General features: G+C 36.8%; 1 pseudogene; it reads right to left on the bottom strand.

Annotated features, from left to right (window-relative positions):
- Positions 1–1,648: 1,648 nt before the first annotated feature.
- Positions 1,649–6,803, bottom strand: LOC101636904 (annotated as a pseudogene).
- Positions 6,804–24,708: the final 17,905 nt, after the last annotated feature.

The following is a 24,708-nucleotide window of genomic DNA, read 5'->3' as shown; positions in this document are numbered from 1 at the left end:
GGCCCTGAATAAAACCTCTGTTCTCTGAGACCATATACTGGTGTTGTGAAATTTGATCATAGCACTGAAAGTAACAGTAAGAGTTGGGTTCAAATGCATCTCACATGTGTACGTGGTAGGGTTTGAACAGAAATTGAAAGTAGGTTATGAGAAGAGAGGGAGATGTTCCCAAAAGAACATAGGGGGGAGGAAGTTAATGAGTTGATGAAAGAGATGTTCAGCAGACATTTGTACATGCCGGGTATTGGTGTTGAGCTATGTCAAAAGAAGCAGAATTTGAATAGAAGAAAGGAGGAAAAATTACACTTGAAATCTGAAATTTGTTCACAGCTCAAGGTTGATGAAAAGAGGTTAGAAAAAACAAAATGAAGTAAATTAAAGGATTAATTATTTTTTAAAGAACCAGATTATGTGTTTAGCTAGTTCTGAGTAAAAGACTGCCATTCCTATTACATTTACTTGTTGGCTTAGTCTCGTTATTCCAGTCTACTATTTATTTTTGGACTATTAGCATTACACGGAAAAGATACCCAGTTTTACCCATTGTTTTATTTTGTATTTTTAGACCAAGAATTTATTTGAGTTATAATAAAATAATTGAATAAAAGGAAGAGCTGTTCATTTTCTTGAATAAAGGAAGCAGTACTATAAAAACTGCAGTGGATCCTATATTTCACATGCAAACCCCCAATCAGGATCAGCTCTCATTTCTAGAGTTGAGAGTGTTAGCTACTGACAGTTCATAATTGAGTATTTTTGTAACTGTCCTTGACTTTACCCATTATATCTCCTCCTTAAGCAGTTTTTATCCATTAACTTGTTGATGTTGCACCTTCTTTCAGTTTTGCTCAATTTAGAAGCAACTGCTTCATAGCTCCTCATGAAATCAATTGAAAACTTATTTGCAACTTCATCACAATTCAGCTTCTCTTTTGCTTTGCTTAGTCTTTCATAGATGTTTCACACTCACTCTCTCTCTCTCTCTCTCTCACACACACACACACACAAACTCACATTCAAATAAAATACCTGTATACAAATCTCCATCTCAATGTCTGTTTCCCAAAAGAACTCAGCCTAAGATTAATTGCAGCTCCAATTCAGTTGGTAACTTGACAAAACCATTTTAGACATCACTTAAAATATCAGGATTCTTTTTACATTTGTAAAAGAAGATTAATGAAGATGACTTTTTTAAACATATTAATTTTATCAGCATGACACTGCTGCAACAATAAAGAGACAAATGAATAGATATCTCAGAAACAGATCCTACCAAATCTAAGAATTTATTATATTATCAAGACCACTGACATCATAAAATATGATATAGATTAATGGTGTAACAAATTAAAGCAGAAGGGAAAGATTATTCAGGAAATGGTGCTGGTACAACAGAATGGGAACATAAATTTAATTCTTTTTTAAAAAGATTGACTTATTCAGCATCATTATGAGACTATTACATTCAACAATCAATGGCTAAATTAAAAATAAAATACATTAAAACCCTTTGTTGGAATGCTTTACACTTACCACAAACAGAAACTAAAATAATCTTTTAAACAATCACAAATATGGCCCTCAAGATTTTTGTCCATACTCATGATTATTGCCTAATGTCTTCTTTGTAGCAACTATGGCTGTACTACCACTGCTTGGCTTCTGTCACATAACGGTTGTAACCTGTAGCTTCCCTGTCACTTCTCTGGCTCTCCTCTCCTGCTAAGCTTTGTTTCCTGGCAGTTCATTGAAACCTTCTGCCAGTGCCATAGTTACTGAGCTGCTGGCACCACCACAGCCACATTAGTTTCATGGTTTGGTGAAGTACGGGTCTCTATCACTATATAGGCCAGGTCTTCTGCCTCCAAAGTTTCCTCTTTTATGGGGTTAAAATTTAAAGATTGATTATTATAATTACTAAAATCATTATAGTTTCCAGCACCTCCAAAATCGCCTCCATCATTACCAAATCCTTTACAGCAATCCCTAGTGCCACCATATCCACCACTATCATGGCTGCCACCAAAGCCACTTGGACCACTGAAGTTTCCTCCACAAGCAAAGTTGTCATTACCATAAAACCCACCTCCAAGACCACCACCAGGATTCTAGAACTATGTCAACCTCTCTGGCTGGGTGAAAAACAGCCATCTCTTGCTTACCTCACAGCTTTGGCCACACACAGGATGGTATTCCTGAATGATAGTCATATCTACAGAATCATGGTCACAAAAGAAAAGCTTCTTTTCTTGTCAGTGCTTTTGTCGGTCATGATTTCAATCACTTCAGTTTTGTTATAGTGCTCAAAGTAATCACTTAAGCAATGTTCTTCATTGTCGCCACTAACAAAAATATTTTCACATTGACTATTGGGTCTTTGAGAATCTTCTCTTGGCATAGCCCTCTTTGGTTCCATGTTCTTCTGTCTATCTTCTCGGGCTTTGCAGCTGCATACCTCCTTCACTGTGGCACAAGTGACAGACCCAAAGCCTCTTTTCACTTGGTGTTTGGATTTCTTGTTACCATACAGTCTGTGACTCTTCCCCCTTGCTCAAAATGGCTTCTTAATCTCTCTTTAGTTGCTTCAAAACTGAAACCTCCAACAAAGAATGGTCACATCTGTTCTAGCTCCTTGGGAGACTCTGACTTAGTGACAATGGCAGTGGAAGGGGGAGACTTCTTTGTCGCTTATTCAGTGACATCCATTGGCCGAAAGGAATAATCAAATGAATAAATCTGCCAAATTTTTATATCACTTATTGACATAAATTCCAGGTGGATTAAAAATGTGATTTCAGGCCCTCCCTGGTGGCACAGCGGGTTAAAGCACAACACCAAGAAGCCTAAGCCGCTTCCGCATGAGTTCGATTCCTGCCTGCCCCGGAGGAGTTCACATGGCATGGCAGACCTCTCCTGACCCGCCCGCTGCTCCCCTCAGCAGTGTACTTCATTGATCAGCCTGTTCTGCTCCCCACTCTGTCTCTGGTGAATCCTCTCACCCTTCGCATCTCTGGCCTGTACCCAAGTTCTGTATGAATAAATAAATCTTTTTTTAAAAAATGTGATTTCAATTCTTTGAAATATTAAATTTTTCAAATACTTAATGTCATTTCAATTCACTAATAATCATTATTATTAGTATCATTCAGATGATATCTTTTGCTTATGTTGGTAGAAAGAATATACTGATATACTAAGACAAATTTTCAAATATATATCTTTAAGTTAGTTTGTTAAACTTTAAATTAGAAAATGATAAAAAAATTAAGAATGGCACATCTACATGGTAAGCTTTATAAATCCTAAAAGATTTTACAAATCTATGTATTTGTACACGTGTAAAATAAAATCTATGCAAACACATAGCCACCACCCAATTCAAGTTATAAAATGCTTTCAGAAGTTTTCCTGGTTTTCTATCAAGGATAATATTTCTCTGCTCATAAGTGATTAAAGCAGACCATGCTCTTGTCTTACAAAGTTTATGGCCTACAAATATTAGGAGATTAATTACAAATGACTATTTATTAAAATTTTATTTCTGTATTATAATTGCAAGTTAAATGTATAAAAAGAGAAGTATTATTTCAATTAGGAAAACTGGAGGAAGAAAAATCAGAAGTACTGTTTAACATGATGAATGAGTAGGAGTTGCCAGTCAAAGAGAACAGGGAGGCAAGCGCTCTGAAAAGGAATGAACAGTATGTGGCTTTGAGTTGGGAAAGAACATCAAGGATCTGGAAAATTAAAATAGTGTGGGTAAGCAGAAAAGAGGCAATCCAGGAGGCTAGAGAAACAGGCAGGAAGCAATTCCTGCAGGGTTTTATAAGCTAGGTAAAGATGTGTATTTTAATCTAATTGTAATTGAAAACCACTCAATGGTTTTAAAGTACATTTTAAAAGGATCATTGTGGGATACTGTGAAGATAATTGATTGACTGGGACCATAGGGTAGAATTTGGGAGGCCACTTATTAGACTATTGCAAGAGATGATGATAACTTGGGCTAGAAAAGTGGTGTGGAAGCAAGAAGAAACAGAGAATTCAAAATGTATTTTGAAAGTTGCAGTCACTGAGCTCATTGGCTAAGAGAATGGGAAGGGTGAGGGAATAGGAGACTATAAAATCATGTAAACAGAAAAAAAATCGCTAATATCTCTTTTAATTTGAATGAGAAAGCTAAATGGAGATAGAGTTTCACTTTTATTCTATAGACTCAAAATTGAAGTGGTGATGGTGGTGGTAACTGTAACTTAGAATTATTTAAATGACCTGTATTATCACCTGTGATTTATCACCTTGCTTAATGAAAATAAATTACTAAAAAAAAAAAAAAGGCCACTGAGTTGATTTGATATAATAATGTTTTATATTAGAAATAAAATAGTATATAATCCAAATTAAATTGCAAAATTTAAAACTGGAAGCAACATTATAAGTATGCCAATGCATTGAGAAAATATATAATTTAAGGTGTAAAATGGATTAATTTGATAAACATATATCACAAAATTATTAACAACATAGTGTTAGCTAATATCTCCATGATTTCATATAATCACTATTTACTTTTTTTGCGACAGAACAGGCCGACTGATGAAGTGTACTGATGAGGGATGCAGTGGGCGGGTCAGGAGAGGTCTGCCACGCCATGTGGTCAGCTCCAGGGCAGGTGGGGATTGAACTCATGCTGAAGTAGCTTTAGCTTCTTAGAGCTGTGCTTTAATCCGCTGCGCCACCAGAGAGGGCCACTATTTACTTTTTTTTTCCTTAAAGATTTATTTATTTATGGATACAGAGCTGGGTACAGGCCAGAGGTGCAGGGATGGTGAGAGGATTCACCACACACAGAGCCGGGAGCAGAACAGGCAGATCGACTACGAAGTACACTGCTGAGGGGAACAGCAGGAGGGTCAGGAGAGGTCTGCCACACCATGTGGATAAGGCAGGGATCGAACTCATGGGAAGTGGCTTTAGCTTCTTAGTGCAGTGCTTTAACCCGCTGAGCCACCAGGGAGGGCCCGAGGGCCACTATTTACTTTTTTAAGGTGAGAATATTTAAAACTCAGTGTCAGCAACTTTGAAGTATATAAAACAGTTTTACAGTATTATAAGGCAGCATTTACTATTATCACTATGCTGAACATTAGATCCCCTCAGAATTTGTCATATACAGACATATTTGCATCTATGCTCATCAAGGATATTTTTCTATACTATTCTTCACTTATAGTTTCCTTGTCAGGTCTTGGTAACAAGTTAATGCTAACCTTGTTAAATAGTTAAATAAGTTTGAAAGTATTTCCTTCTCTTTCTCCCTCCTTTTTTTTTTTTTTTTTATATGTGAGTTGGAGGAAGACTGGTATTAATTCTTTCAATGTTTGGTATTATTCAACAGTGCAACCATCTGGTACTGGACTTTTCTCTGGAGGTAGGCGAATGTTTTTGATTACTGATTCAATCTCTTTACTATTTTCTCTCTCTTCCTGATTTTGTCTTATTAACTTATATGTTTCTAGGAATTTGTCCATTTCTTCTGGGATGTCTACCTTGCTGGCATACAATTGTTCTTGGTAGTGTCTGTGGTCCTTTGTCAGTTGTTATGACTCGCTTCATTTATAATTTTATTTATTTGCTCTCTTTTTCTCGATAAAGAAGATCTTTAGATCTTCCTCTACTTCCTCCTCTTTCCCCTACCTCTCCTACTCTCCGTCTTCTTCCCCTTCTCCTCCTTCACCCCTCATATATAAATTTTCATTATTGATGTTGTATCTTTCTTGTCTTTTAACATTTATTGTAATGAACTTTCCTCTTTGAATTTCTTCTGCATCCAATGAGTTTTGGTATGTTGCATTTTAATTCTCCTGTTTCAAAGTTTTTTTTTGTTTGTTTTTTTTAACTTCTCTTTTGACTTCTTCTTTGAGTCATTGATTGGCCAGTAGCAACTTACACATGTGTGAATTTTCCAGTTTCCTTTTTATTGATTAACCTACAGTTGGAAAGGATGCTTGATATGATGTCTCTCCTCTTAAATTTACTGAGAATTTTTGTGGTCTAACGTATTTTATGCCGGAGTACTGTTATTTGATCTTGATACCTTCTAATAGTTGAGGATGTGACAAGACCCATTATTATCTTAAAGCTGAAGATCACAGACAGCACCTAGATGCAGGTTGATTAGAAGCTAAAACCTTAAACAGTACTTGGGAAAGTATGCAAATAAGCTTTTGCTTGAAGAAACTGGAAAATGAGTATAGAGTTCATGGGTTGGGGGGATAGAGAGGATAACTTCTCGACTCACTAAAAACTGCTTTTTTTTTTTTTCCCCCTTAGCACTGTGGGACTCATGAATGCAAACCTCATTGACAAACAGAGCCTGGTGATCTGGGAATCTATTCCTCAGACAGCATCAGCTAAAGATGGGTAAAGGGACCTCAGCTGCAAGCTTGCCTGGGGGGGCCTGGGTTGGGGGAGATGAGAGAGCAGATCACAGAGCCCATATGGGAGGAGCAGGAACCTTTATTATGAGGCAGCAAAGGTAGTAAAAGCAGTAGACCTCGCAGGCCCTATGAGGTGATTGTCAAGTGGCCCTCAAGCAGCCTGCATCCTTTCCTTGCACCTCCAAGAACACTGTTAGCTTTTACATGAGTTATAGACAAAGCCCACACAGGGCCAAGTTCAGGCCTAGCTTACAGATGTATGTTCACACATGCAAACTATACAGCAAGGTTAATTATTTACTGCTTTCTGCACATGTGGACTACTTCTCAAGGCTTCATGTTACCTGCTAGGCCATCCATGCTAAAAGGTCATTGAGGAAAACAGTTTGAGAAACCCAGAAAACTGTGTTTTCCCATGGGTCCTACACTGGGGTGCAGGCATCAGTACAAGTTCCTTCCTGGGAGATACTGGTGGGTTGGAATAGGGCATAGGGAGAACATGTTTCCTCTGGTTTCCCTGGTTTCCCAGAATGGCAGTCAAGCCCTAGATGTGTGCTAGATGGCTGATCCTTAAGCAACAGTTATTTTTGTTTTTTGTTTAAAAAAAAAAAAAAGATTTATTTATTTATGCTTACAGAACTGGTGTATAGGCCAGAGGTGTGGTGGGTGAGATGATTCAACAGAGACAAAGTGGGGAACAGAACAGGCAGATCTACTGAAATACACTGCTGAGGGTAGCAGCACCCCAGTCAGGAGTGGTCTGCTGTGCCGAGTGGGTCAGCTCCCTGGCAGAGGAGCAAACTTGTGCTGCTGTGGCTTCGGAGAGCTTCATCAGGCGATGCTTTAAACTGTTGCACCACCTGGGAGAGACCAGCAGCAGTTTTTAATGTGTGCAAATAGATCCTTTTCATGGAAAAAGAAGGAGGGAGTTGGGTGGCTTGTCTGTTCTTTGCACTGAGTTCTTGATGGGGTTGGTGAGGATATACCACAGTAAACCACACTGTAGAGCCTATTAAGAGGTTTTGTTTTTTTTTTGGGGGGGGTATAAGGACATAATTGTGTCCGTGGATACAACCCCCACTTTCATTCATAGCCAGTGTAGTAAGGATTCACATTCAGGTGGAAATCTTAAAAAATGGGGAGTATAGGGTATTTGAATTACCCAGGCTTCCTATGCCTCTAGCCTCTATGACTATCACCTGCTGGCCCTGATCATGTTAATGCAGGTGTTTGGGAGCGTGGGCTCGGCACATGCGTACTTGATTGTGGACGCTACATCACGGGGGGCGGGGGAGCACGCATGCGTAATTGTGCACCCCTGCGCCTAGAGGGCAGGGATCTAAGGCTAGCCTCACACTGAGGTGAAGAATGGCAAGAGAGCAAGTGACTTCGGAAGAAGCAATACCATCATAGAATGCCAGATAGGACCCAGAGAAACTGTGAAGTTTGGGGGGAGTTCAGTTTCCTGCCTGCCTCCCAGCTCCCCCTGCCTGCCCCATGCCGACCTCCTTGTTTGCCAGCTTCCCTGCCTTGCCAGCTTGCCACTACAGGGAACTGAGAGTTCCCTTCTAATTGTAAGTGATTGTGTTGGGGCTGGGAGCAGATGTGGGTTCGCGGAGGGCTATGGGTAGAGTGTGACTCAGTCTTTATATCCATTTCATTGTGGGTACCTTCTCATTTCCCCAGGTGTTAATCAACAAATCTCTGAATTTATTCCATATTTATTCTTTGTGTAACTATAGATTTGATGGCTATAGATTCTATGAGAGGAGTGAACTCAGAAGCCTCTTTGATTACCCTTTTGAACCAGAAAACAAATTGAAAATTTTAATCATCATAACAATTGATGGGAGTTCTGATGTGCAACCATTATTCACATTACATCAGAAAAATATAATCAAAGGATAGTAAATAGTATATTTTGACTGTAACATAGCAAATTTACATGGAAAATGCTTAAAGTATAATTTTAAGTGAAAGCATATTTTTATATTTGATGTGTTACCCACCTATAGCCCCTGACTGTGCTGACCTCACATAGATTAGTGTTGCCAGTAGCTTCAAACATTTTACCCACAGTTGCTTCATTGCATCCTATTTGATTGTATTTTTTACTGAGTTCTGTAGCCTCTCCACCTAAGATGGATGGCATTGGTTATTTTGAGAAATTTGCAATAGAATTCAGAAATATTTGACTCTGTAATCAAATTGACTATTATATAATAAGGAATACACTGCAGAAGAAACAAATTATAAAATTGGAACTATAAAATTTACTTTTCAAAGATATATTTATTTTTGCATACAAGAACTGGCATTTAGGTCATTGTGTATGGGGCAGGGTGGGTGATTATGACAGGATTCACCACAGACAGAGTGGGGAGCAGAACATGTGGATCTACACTGCTGAGGGGAGCAAGACAAGCAAAGTTTACAGTGCCTGAAAATTTATTAAAAATAAAAAAGGATATCATGGTGGTCAAGGCATAAACAGAACCATTTGTATGAAACTTAACAAAAAGTGTTACGGGGGACCAGCATGCCCTGAATGAATTCTCCCCACTGTTTTATAGACTCCATCTCCATGCCAAAAAAAGTCCCAGATGCTTAAAAACTCAGATAATGCTATAAAATTCAGATCTGCTATAACCTTCAACTTCTTGAAGGAAGAGGATTGCTGGGAATGAAGAGTGGAGTTAAGCAGCCATGCTTTATAGGAAAAGGACATATGGGCCGGGGGGTTGGGGGACTTCATTTTTGTCTGCCTTCTGCATGCACCCAAGGTTCCAATAGAGGCAGTGTTATGGGTAGTATGTTTTGACCAACTAACTTCTACATATCTGTCTCTCATTTTCCTTGTAAATAAACCTTTTATTAATTTTTCTATGTGTGGCTTCCCTTGAGGCTTGGTCTGAGTTTAAGTGCTTGGTGAGGACTCTCATCCAGGCCTTCCCACTATCTTTGGGGTTGTCCTGAAACAAAAGGAGACCCAACAATACAGATAATGTCAGAGCATCCACTATTTTGTGCTCTAACAGACATTGTAGATTTATCTGTTAAGCACAATGTTTAGGCTAGTTTTGTCCACTTATTAGCAAGCATATTGAACAGGCCTTACTTGTGCTTAAAATTGCATAGTACTGAATGATTTTTTATTAAAAAATGTACTTATTTCTAAAATAGCTAAGCTTTAGAATAATAGACTGAAAAAGCATAGACTGAGTAATATTTCGGGAATGGCATTGGTAGAGGGTAAGAGAAGACATTCTTTTTATACAGACACTCATTTTTTACATTTTAATTCTGTGTTTTTGACACTTAATAGCTGATATATATTCATTTTCAGAGTCAGCACATTGAAGTTTTATACCTTTAATAAATATATTTTATTTTTTATTTCATTAAAAGTGTATATATACAGTTCTTTGTTTTACATAATCTTTCAAGGTTTTAATTATGTGGGTATGAAAGGATGCATATGTGTGGTTTATATATTAATTGTATTCAAACTCAGTATGAGAAATGGCTATTTGAAATAAATGCAGTTTACATGCAATGATATTTGTGATTACAGTAGCATAAGGCGTAGCAGTAGTAGATTATAGTAGTGGTAATGATTTTTCATGTTTCTTCAGGTCTTCAGGTTTTCAGTGATCTTCATTATCACATTTATCCTATTAAATGCCACTGTAAAGTCATTGTAAAATCATTCCCTTTGAACTAAATTATCAAACAAGACTCAAAGATTTTGTCTAACAAACTTTATACAGCTAACAAGTAGGAAAATTAATATAAAAATTTGTCATTTGGTTCCTGGAACTCAGTTATTGCCACAATTTTGTCCTAGATACTTCTGTATTTAATTGTCCCAATTCAGTACTCACTACAAGTTGGCACAGATTTTTGGGCTAGCAGTAAATTGTAATTTCAAAGACATTGCAATTCTCAATGTGAAAAAAAAATCTAATAGTGATTAATTAATTTTTCTCAGTCAATATACCTAACAGAGCAATGATTATAGGATCTTCTGACTTTGGCTAATTACCAATTATATGTATAGTTCTTTGTTTTACATAATCTTTCAAGGTTTTTAATTACATGGATATAGAGGATACATATAGGTGGTTCTTGTCTCATTATCAATTACCCTTTTTTCCCAGAGAAGGTAAACTTGGAGCCATATAAAAATGAAGTTTAGGTCCTCCCTGGTGGTGCAGCGGGTTAAAGCACAGCACTAAGAAGCTAAAGCTACTTCCGCATGAGTTCAATTCCTGCCTGCCCCAGAGGTGACCACGTGGCGTGGCAGACCTCTCCTGACCCGCCCGCTGCTCCCCTCAGCAGTGTACTTTATAGATCTGCCTGTTCTGCTCCCCACTCTGTCTCTGGTGAAGCCTCTTGCCACCCCTGAGCCTCTGGCCTGCACCCTAGTTCTGTATGCACAAATAAATAAATCTTTAAAAAAAAAATAAAGTTCAAGTGTCCTTTGGCCATATAAAATCTTTAAGTGTTCTAAGTATGGAGTGATCAGTTCCAGTGACTAAAATAAAGATTGCTGCAAATTTACCATGACTTCAAAATCATTTGAATGAATCCAAAATTTAATATAAATTTTATGTAAACATTTGCCCTATAGTAATTTGTCCCTTATAAATTCCATCCGTAAATAATATCATTTGATTTATGAATCATAACAGTTTTGTTCCTGAGCCACTCACTTACTTAAAACAAACAAACAAAAAAAACCAGAATTTTCTTTTAAATTTGATTTCTAGTGAGACACACACTTTAGGTGTTAAATAGCTGACCATTTTAGAATTGTGAATTTTACCATCTATGAAGCCTGTTTTCATGTTGCTGTAAATCACTTCTGAACTCTCATGTTCTCTTTCCCTGTCATTCCTAGAGCTTTGATATTGTCAGAAATTCACTGGAATACTTAATCTTTGTTGTTTCACAGTGGCCAAACCTTCTGTTCTGTTACATGGGCAACTGGCCCACAGTGGCCTCCACTACCATCAAGTCACACTGGTTGGGCTTCACCTCTAGAGCGCAGTCTGGGTAAGTCCTGTTTATTTCTTTACAAAGGCACTGTTGTTATTGTGAATGCTCAACTATTTTACTCTGAATTATTTCAGTACCAGTGATACAGTTCTTTTAAATCAGTAAGCTGTATTTTCTGTTTAGATTCTTATCCCATGAAAATAAGATAATAGGAAGAGATGAAAATGATGCTAATGCTGATTTTGAAATGCTAACGTTGTGTGAGTGCTTTGCGGGGACTAACCATGTATGCTGTGCATTCATTTGAGAAGAAAGATGACAAAATGAAACACCAAAAAGAATACCATTAACAAGAATTTAGTCCAGAAATAATTTCCAGCACTGGAAATTGTGGAAAGGAAGATGAGTTGAGAAAACACTCCCTCTGTAGCTCATTAAGGGTCAGTCCACTATTTCTTGAATATTATGCTTTCTTCTTAATCTAACCTTGGAGGGGTGGAGGGGTTCATTATTTCCCAAGTATGTGTTCAAGCATTCTACATGCATATCTCATATAAACATCACAATAACTTTAAAGAGTGACATTCTTATACATATTTTATAGGTTAGTAACACAGTCTTGGAGAATTTAGAAAACTTACCCAAATCAAACAGCTAGTAAGAAGCAAGAGCCAAGAATTTTCTGTACAGAGAATCTAAAATTTTACCTAAGTTTGGAAAAGGGCACCAAATCTTATAGTAGATTCAATAATTTCTTGTGTGGGGGGAATTTACTGCCTACGTCATATTTTAATCATGTCTTTCCACACACATATTTTAGGCATCTAATGTGTGTTGGGCACTCTCTAGATGCTGGCATTAAAAAATAAACTGTATGAGCTATGGGATAGTGAAAGTCATAAATTATGGCACAAGAAGAAGAAAGGACTTGCATGGCATAAAAATTGTGGAAATGAAATGGGGCTTGTAGTAGCTACAAGTTAACATCAGTCAGAAATGCAATACTTTTGAAAATAATGCAATGAAACAAGATGTAGTAGCTGCAGATAATCTATCTGTATTTAGCTCTAGCTCTGCTTTTGTGAGAACAATTGTTCCAGCATGCCCACATTATAAGGATAATATGTGAAGGTTGCATAAGGCACAGAGGTTGCTGTTGAAAATAATTAAAATATGAGAAGAAAAGAAAACCTTGAGGAAATATTTAAGGATTTGGGGTTATGTTGTCTGAAGAGAGCAAAGATGGGAGCAAGAGAGACTTAATAAGTATTTCAAAATACAAAGAGAATTTTTCAGAAGATGCGAACGAGTTGCTATATTTCACACTAAAGAGAGAGAACAAAAGAAATGTGGGTTCCTCTGAGGATAATACATTGGTGAGGTAAAGAGGTCATTCTCTCTTCTGTTCAAGAAGTGTTGTCTTAATTCTCCTTCTTGGGACTTATGCATAGGTAGAAACAGAACATTTAAGAGAATCAAAGGACAAAAATTTCTCTTCTGGCATCTTCTGTTACACACACACACACACATATATATATATATCCAGAGTGTTCTCTACAAAGCAAAGGGATAATGTTGATATCTTTCTTGGAAGGATGCAGATATCATAAGTCTGAAACTCTTTTGGTTGACCAAATAATTTTGGTAATTAATTCCATGTCATAAGTGATCTATTTTTGATGATGATCAAAACATATTGTTTCTCTGGTTTATATAAAAATCCTGGGCTATATATATATATATATAACTTGGGCTTTCCCTGGTGGTGCAACAGGTTAAAGCACCACATTATGAAGCTCTCCAAAACCACTGCAGCACGAGTTCAATCCCCTGCCAGGGAGATGACCCACATAGTGCGGCAGACCTCTTCTGACCTGCCTGCTGCTCCCCTCAGCATTGTTCTTTGTCAATTTGCCTGTACTGCTCCCCACTCTGTCTCTGGTGACTCCTCTCACACCCTGCACCTGTGGTCTGTGCCCCAGTTCTGTATGCATAAATAAATAAATCTTAAAAAAAAATCAGATACCTGGTAAATCTGACTGCCCTGCTTCCTGGGCAGAAGGTATATAGTACAGTGCATGTGAATATGTCATGTGCCTTTTGTCATTCCTACCTACAGTCTGTTTCCGAGAGTCTGCTCTCCTCTCTGCTCAGTCTTTCTCATTCTTGGTATCTCCCTCAACAATTTGGTTATTTGTCTCCATAGCCACAAGGATGAGGAACCATACAATGACTTTGCCAAACTTAGCTAGTTCGGAGTTATTCCTTATCCCCAAACCCTCTCTCATTTTATTTAGAGCTCTGCAACCAAGTTTGTATACTAGTACAGAGCATCAGTATAGAAAAAGATGACACAGAGGAGAGAAACCTCCATGAACCCCCAAAATTATTCTGTGGTGTCAAACATATTCTGACATTGGAATAGTGTGGCGGAGCCACTTCAAGTCAAAGAACTGTCGTGTTTGCAATTACTTGGAGGATCATTTTATTCAATGTGGAGTTATTTAATACATTAGTTTATTACTTAATATTTAAATATAGCAATATACAGAATTCAAGAACTTTTATAAAATGTGGAATTTCAAAGATATTTGTCTCTAGAAATAGAGAACCAGGGTTTGTATACTTATGCTACCAGTGGGCATTTTGCTGGCAGAATTTAAGAATTAGTAAATTTCTGCCAACTCCAAATCATTGTAGCTTCTGTTGCTATGGCCTCAACCTCTCCTGAATCCCTTCCCAGAAAATCTTAAAAGCATAAGTGTATGTGTCCAAAGCACCAGTAAATCCTAATTAAGGTTATTTCCAGTGAAAATTAAGCAACTCATCATTGAAAATGTTACTTTAAAAATTACCTCCAATTAAAGCACTATTTCAGTATTCCGTCTTGTGTAAGTACACATCTCTGGAGATGGGACGCCAGGGCTCTCTACCCCTCAAATGTGTTATTTAATAGCTTTGGTCTTCTATTTCACTCTTCCTTCCTAATACTGCTATGAGATTTAAATATGACAGTATTTGTAAGGCATTTAGCAAAATACAGGGGATTAAGTAAATGGCACAAACCTTGCTATGGGAAAAAAGTAAATTTCTTTTTTTGAAGATTTAATTTTATTTATTCAACGCATTTAAGAACGGGGGTATAGGCCAGAGATGTTGGGTGGGGTGGTGAGTGCATTCATGAGAGAAAAAGTGGGGAATAGAACGTGTGGATTGACTGAAATACATAGCTTATGAGGAGCAGCCAGTGAGACAGAAGAGGTCTGCTGTGCCATGTGGGTCAGCTCCCTGGCTGGGGATCGAACTCATGCCTCAGGCAGCAGTGGCTGGTTATAGCTTGGCAGCACTGAGACTTTATCTCACTGTCACCAGGGACACACCTAAGTTTTTCTTTTAAGTTTTGTTTCCAACCTTTAAGTTTGAGTTTCATAACCTCATCCTGAGGTATGTACTTTACTTGGGTAAAGTACACTATCAGTCAAATCTCTGGTGTTCCAAACTTTAATTTAGCATTAGAAGGCAAGATAAAAATGGATAACTGCTAACGCTAAAGTGTAATTTAATTGTACCTTGACATCCCAAAAAGCAATAGAAAAAGCTCGGACAAAAGGAAACCCATCCAAACAGTATCTATTTCAGAAAAAGGAGACTTGTAAGTTTTATTTATTTTTTAATGAGGTGTCATTGGCTTACAACATTGCATAAGATTTAGGTGGTTAGTTTCAGCCTCCACAAATGTATGTTATCATACCGTGCCGGTCATCAAAACATCAATGTCCTCTATGTAGAAGATTGGCTCCTCTCCCCTGCGTTCCCACCTTCTCTCATCTAGCGGCCTCAATTCTGTAATCATATTTCTAGTGTTTGCTTTGGTTTTGTCTGTTCCCTTGCTTTGGTTTCTTTACATCCAAAAAATGAATTCAATCATTTGGTATTTGTCTTTCTCCTTCTAATTTATTTCAGTTAGCTGAATCCCAGACCATTGTATACATGTTGTTGCAAATACCACAAATTCAGATGCTCTTTTTATTGCTGAATAGTATCCCAGTATGCCTATATACACCCCATCTTAATCAACTTATCTGTTGTTGGACATTACGTGATTTTTATTATTTGGTGACTGTAAATAGTATTGCAATGAACATAGGAGTGAATACATTCCTTCCAAAATTAGTGTTTTTTCCATTCTTTGGGTAGATATCTGGGAGTGGATTTGCTGGGTCATATGGCAGATCTTTATTAATATTTGAGAAACCTCCATACTTTTTCCCTCAGATACTGGAATAGCCTACATTCCTGCAAAGGGTATTCCGGGTTTCTTTTTTCTCCACATTCTTGCCAATTCTTGTTTCTAGACTTTTTGGTAATGAGCCATTCTCATGGGAATGAAATGGTATGTCTTTCTGGTTTTGATTTGTATTTCCCTGAGAAGTGATGATGAACATTTTTTCATGTGCCAGTGAGCCATATGTATGTCTGTTCTCACACACCATATATAAAAAAATTAACTCAAAACAGATTAAAGATTTGGTTGCAAGAAGAAAATATAGGTAAAATACTATGACACTGACTTCACTGATGCCCTTGGAGATGTGACTTCAACAGCAAGGAACCAAAAACAAAAATAAAGCAATGCGACTATATCAAACTACAATGTTTCTGCACACTGTAAGAAACTATCACTAAAACAAAAAGATGAATGTTGTGCAGATTTTCCTCACTAATTTCTCAAGGGGTTGATATTCAACTTCTACAAAGAATCCCTACAAGTCAACAAACAAAAAACAAGAACCACATTAAAAATATGGAAGAGTTAAATACTTTTCCAAAGCAGACATATTTTTAAGAAATCGCATTTTATATAAAGAAGCACACACTGCCATATTTTATTAGCATGGTAGTCAAATTTAACAGAAAAATCTGAGGTTATTCTTTAAGTTTTGCACAGTAGTTTTCATTTTGGTCTCAGGACCATGTTAGACTTTTAAACGCTATTCATAATCTCAAATAACGTTTGTTTATGTGGACTATATCAATAAGTGTTTACAGAAAAACATTTCAAACTTAAAACAATGTAAATATTCTGTTTTAATACCATTAAGTCAAATACATGGTACAATAAATTACTCTCATGAAAATTTGTATATATGTATATATATATGTATATTATATACATAAGTTGTATATGTGTGTGTGTGTGTATGCATATATGTATATTCCAAGTCCAAAAACCCCATAGGATGATTAATGTCACAGTGACATTTTTTCATGTTTTTGTAAATCCCTGTAATATCTGATTTCAGAACTGCAGCTGGATTCTCATATTAGCCATTGCATGCAATCAATTGCAATATGTTTTGGTTGAGGATATAAAGATGCTCTGGCCCTCAAAGATCTGAAAAGTAGTTGTATAGCCTTTTTGGATATTTTTGGATATTCTTCTTTAATACTACCCTCACATCTCACAAGTGGTAGTTACTTAAAAGTTAATATATGGAATCTGAAACTCTACCAGTCGGTGTGTGTCCATGTTATAACCCTGTCTGTAGGACTGTCTTACATTTTATTGAATTTTTTAAAACCATGTGTAATTTGTAACATTGTGCATTGGTCATTTGAAAAACTTGACTCACTGAATTATGTAAAGCATTCAAATTATGACAACAGTTTCACACATTACACCATCAATCACATCATACCATCAATCTTATCAGAAAAACCTTCAGAACTGAGATGCTTATGGTGACAGATAAATTTTTTCCCAAGTTCTAATTTTTGCTTGAAAGCTCAAATTTTATCATTAAGAATGAATGCTGTCATTTTTTTTCCTTGAAAAAAGGCTCACTTGTTTCTTTTTAAGAACATGTTTAAAAACCTAAGTCAGATAGCTGCAGTTTGTCTGTCAGTCATTCTTTCAAGTAAATGTGTTCCATAAAAAAAAGGAGCTACTTCAGCTTGTAACTCAAACAACTACGCAAGTGCTTTTCCTTTTGACAACTTTCATATTTAGTATGCAGCAGAAATGTTTTATGCATAATTTTCATTTTACCACACAGAAAAGTCAAAAGAATTAATAGCACACAGAAAAGTAATAATTTGTACTGCTTCTTTGAGGTCATTCTTCAGTAAAACTCGCATTTTTCCTTTGTTTTGCTGTGAGGGCATAATTGTGGTCACTGCTATGATTCCTTTCAATTTGACGTCCTCCCTTGATACATGCCAAGATGCTAGCTAGCTATCATCATTGGTTGTATCTTTCCTTCAAGGTAACGCACAAAGAAATGTCAAATACCATCTTACTATTATTATTGAAACAGTTTTGAGCCCCAATCAAACTTCAGTCCACAATTTGAGAACTAATGATCTTCTCTAAAAGAAAACTATCCTATTGAATTCTTGGCCTTGACAATTCCTTTGATACCCCCTTCTTCCATAGCTCTTCCATCATCTTGACTCACAGTCTGCATTTATTTATTGTTACTAAGAGTGTCCTTCCACGTGCTCTACTTAGGTCCTGCAATAGTAAGTATAAGAGCCGCCTCACAACATGTGTAGAAAGCATGGACATGGACGGCAGCATCAGCATCACCTGGGGACTTATTAAAAACATAGAATTTAAGATATCACTCTAGTGTTAGTAAATTAGTCTGTATTTTAAAAAAGTTCCTCAGGTGATTTGTTTGCACTGGTGCCTTGGAGAGCTGGTATATTTACTATCATTTTCTATTTCAGAAAATCTATCATTTGTCTCTTAGAAAGTGCCCACCTCCACCACATGAACTTTTCTCCATTTTTTTTTTTCCTAGTATAAAGATGGATGTATGATATAGGTAAGCAATTTGGACTATTCCATCCTGTGAACAGTTACTGGTATATAGGTCGGCATTGATCTGGATAGCCAGACCAATCAGAAGCATTTTATAGAATCTTAATGCTGGGGTGAGGAGCAAAAAGGAATGCTCTTTGTCTAGGAGTATAGGGTGAATTCCACGTGAACCTGGAATTTTCAGTGTGACTTAAAGGGACACTCTTTGAAATGATTCTAAAATTAGATATCAGCAGTCATTGACAGAAAGATATAGACCCTTGATTACACCATTTGAGCTTCTGGACCCAATTGTGCCAAAAGCATGTTTCAACAGTGTGAATCAATAAACTTTGCTTTTTTTGGGGGAAAAGTTAGTTTAAATTGTCTTTCTGCTCCTTGCAACCAAAATGAGTCCTGACAAAGAAAAAAAAATCTCTAAGGGTAAAACATACAATTTATAGTTTTATAACTCAAAATATCTGAGCAGTACCTTTAATGATAGTCACTATTGTTCACCATCTCAGCTCCCATTTTGTTGACTCTTTTTATACCTTTCTAAAATACACATGACATTGTGTCAGATCTGACTGAAATGTTTTTTAACTGTTTCCAACATGGTGAGGAAGGGGAGTATGTTTTAAAAGCTCTTCACAATTTAGCTCTGCTTACCTTTATAGCTTCTCTGTCAGTTTTTCTCCACTAGTGTCCTTTACCCATTTGCTGGTTCTTCAAAGAGCCACCAAACCTTTGCATATGCTTTTCCCACTGTAACCTGGATAGGTAACTGATTATTTAATATTATTCTGAAAAAGCTTTATTCAAGATCACATCTTTGGGCAAATCTTTCTTAATGCCCACTGATTTCCCTCCTGAAATACTAATCTCCAAATTCTTTAACAAACCTTCACAAACTATGTTATTATGTCTTGTATATTTGTTAGGTTAACCTGCAAGATTGTGCACCTCTTGAATGCAGAAATTTTATCTGCCATCCCCACAGTCTCAGTCTTAGTCCAAAACCTGACACTGCTAAATACCATTTAAATTCTTATTAAAAACAAAAGATAACTATAAATAAAACTGTTTTAGTTATTGCCTTGGGCTCTGCTATTTGTGTGCTCTGTGACTCGATTTAAACTTATTATGCTACCGACAGCCTCTATTTCTTGATCTATAAAATGGTGTTAATAGTGTTCTCCCTGACTAGTATGATAATTTTATGTACTAATAATCAGCACTCATCCTTGGTCAGTAACTTCAAAGAAACTTGTATCACAGTCCTACAGCCACAATTCAGGAACTGGATTTCTCAACAAGTGAATGAGTTTGGAAGTGAATGCATCCCCAAAAACTCAAGAAAGGACTAAAATACTATAGAGACCTTGATTTTGGTCTTGCAAAGCCTGGAACAGAGAACCAGATAGTAAGAAGACAGTTTTGCTTGTTACCCTTGGACTCTGCCATTTATTTGCTCTATGACCTGGATCAAATCACTTTGACATACAGAACTATGAAATAATAACTGTTGTTTTAAGCAACTAAATTTGTGTCCATTGATTATGGTAGTGATAGAAAACTAATACATATGTACTACAGAAATTTATAAGCTAAAATGTCAGGCAAATATGTGTTCTTATAATTTGATACTGTGAAGTATTGGAAAGTGAGGTAAAGAATGTGCTGAACCAATGTTGTATCTATTATAAGAAGGCTAAGGGTGGGAGAGGAAAGGAAGTGATGTTAAAATCATGAATTTAGTTTGATCTTCAGATGTTTAACTTTGAGGTTGCCTCTTTCCAAATCCCTGGAGATTTGGCCTTCCTGCATATAGAGAGGTTTTATTAAACCTCAAGTCCCTTGTAAAAGCTTTTAATAGCTTTCTTTAACGAAAAAAAAAAAATCACCCTTAACTCCTCTGTACTATTCTCCTAAATGCAAGAAAGCACAAAGATACTAAAGAAACATAGGAGACAAAATTAAATCAGGGGCTCCCCTAGCTCTTCCATTATTCAAAGCACTTAGTGGACTATGAATGATTTAAGAGTGATGCAACCAGACTTCTCAGAGTAAATAGTTTTCATTTCCCTGATTCGTAAGCAGGAGAAAGATTCCATATTCACATTAGTAAAGATTTGGAACCATCTTTTGTCAAAAATAAGAGAGCATCTTTTTCATGTCTACTCTACTTTTTGTAAAATATGGAGACAAATCAAGAAAAAAGATTACAACGTTATTACTGTTTTTATTGGATAGCTATGATATGCCAGCAGGCTCCTGGGCTGTGCATAGAATATAGAAATGAGACCCTGAGTACTTGATCTGTAATATAAATGGAGCCAAATGAGAACGTAATACCACCACACCAAGAAAGCTAGGGTGTTTCTTAAAAAAACTGCTGTTGGTTCTTCAAGCAGTTGATACAGCATGCTTCGTAAACATTCGTTAATTATGCTAGGTTTAAATTTAATTCCTCCAGTGGATAGAACATACTTACAGAAGGTGAAAGAGCCAGCCATAACCTAGTACTCAGTCTAACTCTGGACTGTATGGTCTGCTAATAATAGTCACTATAATAGCTGACACTAGTAATCTTCAAAATACCCTATAAGTATTTATTAATTGACCATCATGCTACTGTGTAGGAAAGATAAATATTCTCTGCTTCATTAAAGGCCTGCAAAATTGTGACTTCAGGTGGTATGGTTTTGCCCAGGATTCCCACAAAATAACCCACTGGAGAGCAGAGAATGAGAAAAGCTGTATTGTGTAGGAGAGAACCTGAGAAGTTACCAATACCACATTATGAGAGGAGGTTTGAAGTGGTGAAACTTATAGAGGGCTTCTTTAAGGAAAATGTGGTATGGTATGTAGGAAAGAGGGTAAAATCTTTGAGTCAGAAAGTCAGTGTGCTCACAAAAAATGTCTTCTGCTCAGGGAGTTTATTTTGACTGCAATGCATGTTTTCCCAATTCCTCCAGAAATCAGTCAGATATGGGGCAGGGATGTGGGGCACCCAGACCTCCAAACCTGCCCCATTTTAAATAGAGTTTGCCATTTGCCACATCAAGATAAGCCATACTCTAGTGTGTAAGACCTTTAAAGGAAAAGGTACTTTCATATAATTATTTTGCAATACAGAAAAAGGGAAGAACATACTTTTTAAATCAAGTACCCAAAGTTACCCATCCCCTCAGGGGAAATACCTAGCCAAACTGTCTTGACCCAAAGTAGAGATAATGAGACCTGAAAGCCTGCCTCAAGTCTGGTGTGGACCCATAGAAAGGGTGAGAAACAGCCAGGCAAGTGTGGAAAGAAATGAACAAAATCAGAATCAAGATCACCCACATCTGTTTTGATCAATCCGTGGCCAAGAAGCAAATGCAGCTTCTTCACAGGTCCCTCTGCTCCATGTGCGTCTTCCAGTCTCCTGGCTCTGCCACCTTCTTCCCTCCTTTCTCAGTCCAGTCTCCAGCTGCTTCTCCTCCCAGCTCAGTTCCACCCTGCTTTGGATAGAGCAGGGAAACTGGACCCTCCCATTTTCCTGGGTACCACCCTATTATAAGTGATAGAAGGTCTGCTAAATATGTTCTAAACATATATGGCCCAGAAGTGTCTGACTGATCCACAGTTTAATTAATATACTTCATTACACCTATTTAGGGTGTAGGCACACTTAGTCTCTGTTGGATGTGAGATGATACATTGACACATCCATGATTGGTTCTGAACATGTGTAACTCAAGCCATTCAGAGATGTCTCATACCCGGAATTACCAACTCAAGGCAGATGATGGCTGCCTTTGTGGGGTCTATCCTCAAACAGGATAATGGGGTGAGGGTGCAAAGATAGCCTAACTTGCTGCCTTCTTTACCATATTATCTTTCCATTCTTTGTCTCCTCTCTTTTTTCCCTTTTTAGCCTTGGTCTTTCTACTCCTATGCCTGGCCTTCTCAACTCTGAGCTTTCATTCTTTTTCCTCTATTGGAAGTTCTTATCTCTCACTCTTACTCCCCCCCCTTGTCTGCTCAAATGTCATTCAGGGCCCTCCCCTTTGCTTTCATATTTTTCCATCACAATTAGCACTTCTGAAATTGCATTATATATTTATTTAGTTAGCTTTAAATTTTCTTATTCTCACTAGAACACTGGCTTCATAGGGATGGACAGCCTGCTCTCTTTATTGCCAAAGCTCTTGGATCTGAGCCTGACAAATCGTAGTCAATGCTGCACTATCTAGTGAACCAATGAATTAGTATCTTGTGAACATATTTACATGTTAGCACATACATAGATTTACATACTATTATTTTACTAGCATGTTATATTTCACTAATAGCTGCATTTACCAAACAATTTTGTGTTCTTAGAAATTGAGTTTGCTTCCACTTTTTTTTTTCTTTTAAACAAGTGTAACATGAAGAGAAGGGAGAGTATCACAAAATGAAGGGGTCATTGTAAAAAGTCAAAGCCACCTTGTTTCTTGGTAGACAGGGAAGTCTCAGATCCCTAAAATCAGTTATTTCCTGGAGTCTTTACTTCTTTTGACCCTCAGTTCCTGCTGCAGTCCTCCCTGGTCTGATGCTTTCCTGCTCCTATCTATTTCTCTTGTCTAGTTGTCTGGTTCCTCTGTTCCTGTTTCAAGATGAGAAGGTACAGAACTATAAATATGAAGTCCCTTCCTACCTTCATAAATCAAAGAGGAAAGCCCTGAGTGTGTGATTACTTTATTCTTTGGTCTTATCTGTGCCTTATATTTTGGGTGCTAATCATAGATAGAGTACTCTAATGTTATTAATCTAAGATAACACATTGATGCAAGAGGTTTTGAAAGGTCAAATAATTATATCTGCTGAAGTTGGAGGCCTTGGGAGAGATGATCAAAAACTGATCTTTCAGAACAGCTCTGGGAGGGATAGGAGAAATTAGGAAGCAGTGAGTATGTTTGCTGTGACTGGCAAATAAATCAAAATATCTGAAAAGCACTGAGTTAAATGATCTGATACTCTACTTTCCTGACTCCTCACTTAACCATACATAGATGCTTCATAAGATTATTTTAGGCCTGTCCTGAACTCTGTCCTCAGATTACTGCAACTCAACAAGAGAATAACTGAGGGGAGGTTTGTACTCAAATTGTGCACACAGTTAGAATGGGAATAAATTTTTATCTTACATTGCTAAGTACCTCTCTTTCCACAGTGCATACTAAAATATAGCTCTGCTTCTTTTATAATTACAAAATATAAAATTGTTGGGTGTATTTCCTAGAGGCAAACAGCATTAATATGCATACCTGAGATGCTGTTTCAATATTCATCTTTGTAAAGGCATCTGTAGGTTTTGTCATAAATACATAGTGTTTAAAGAAACTGAATTAATTACATGCACTTTAATATTGTAAGTATCAAATAGCAAATCTTACCTAGAATGTATATTTTATAGAGCTTGCTGAGAGGAAAGACAGATGAAAGAAAAATGTGTACTTTAGTATTCATTTTATAGTGTGGACGGTGAAGGCAAATGTGTGGATGAAAAATGAATGTGATAATCTGATATTTCTTAAATGAATGAAATAGAAATATTTGTGGCTAAAATAGAAGTATAATCTCAGAAACTACTGCAACAAACATCACTAATAAGATATTTCTGGAGACTCAGAAAAATATAATCAATTTTTCAGTTCATAAATTTCAAAAAATTGAATTTACATTTGCTAAACCAATTAACAAATTCTAATTTACACAGTGTTGATGCTTCTAATTGGCAGTCGTGCATTTTTATGAGTCTTCTTGTTAATCTCTTATGGTAATCAAACTCACAAATTTAAAATTCATTGGTGTTCTTGATACATGTAACTAGTTAAAATTCTTAATTAAATTAGGGTGACTAAAAGAAAAGTCATTTTAAAAGTAAAATCATAAAGTGTTATGACTAATTCTGTAAAATTAGCATAAAGTAGGTTTGGGGAGAATCATTCTGAAGGCTTTGCAATTAGGAGCACCTGCTATTAGTGCACTTGTTAAACTTTTATCAATTAATCATTACTCTCTCAAATAGCAAGAAAAATTGAATGTTGTGAATATGAAGAGAGTGATTAATTGCAAGTGGCAAATTGCTGACTGACTCCATTATTACCTGCGTTTTAAGGATTTTTATAAATGTCTATTATCAGTTTTATGAATACGTAAATTGAGTGTTCAGTATTGGTTGGTTTTCTGTCCTATTTGTTCAGTGATAATTGTTTTCTCAAGTTCTAAAGATGACTTGGAGAAAATGAAGCCTGTAATCGGATATTATGGCTTCATCAAAACATTTAGAGATTGCATTATTTAATCTTATTCTCTAAATATAACTCCATATTTTTTATTAAAAAAAGAACAGGGCAGGGCCCTCCCTGGTGGTGCGGCGGGGTAAAGCACTGCACTAAGAATCTTAAGCCACCTCCGCATGAGTTC

This window comes from Condylura cristata, unplaced genomic scaffold, assembly GCF_000260355.1.
Source record: "Condylura cristata isolate star-nosed mole 26May11 unplaced genomic scaffold, ConCri1.0 scaffold00011, whole genome shotgun sequence".
NCBI classification, from domain to species: domain Eukaryota; kingdom Metazoa; phylum Chordata; class Mammalia; order Eulipotyphla; family Talpidae; genus Condylura; species Condylura cristata.
The sequence above is the reverse complement of the archived record's forward strand: the minus strand, read 5'-3'. Positions and strand labels throughout refer to the sequence as shown.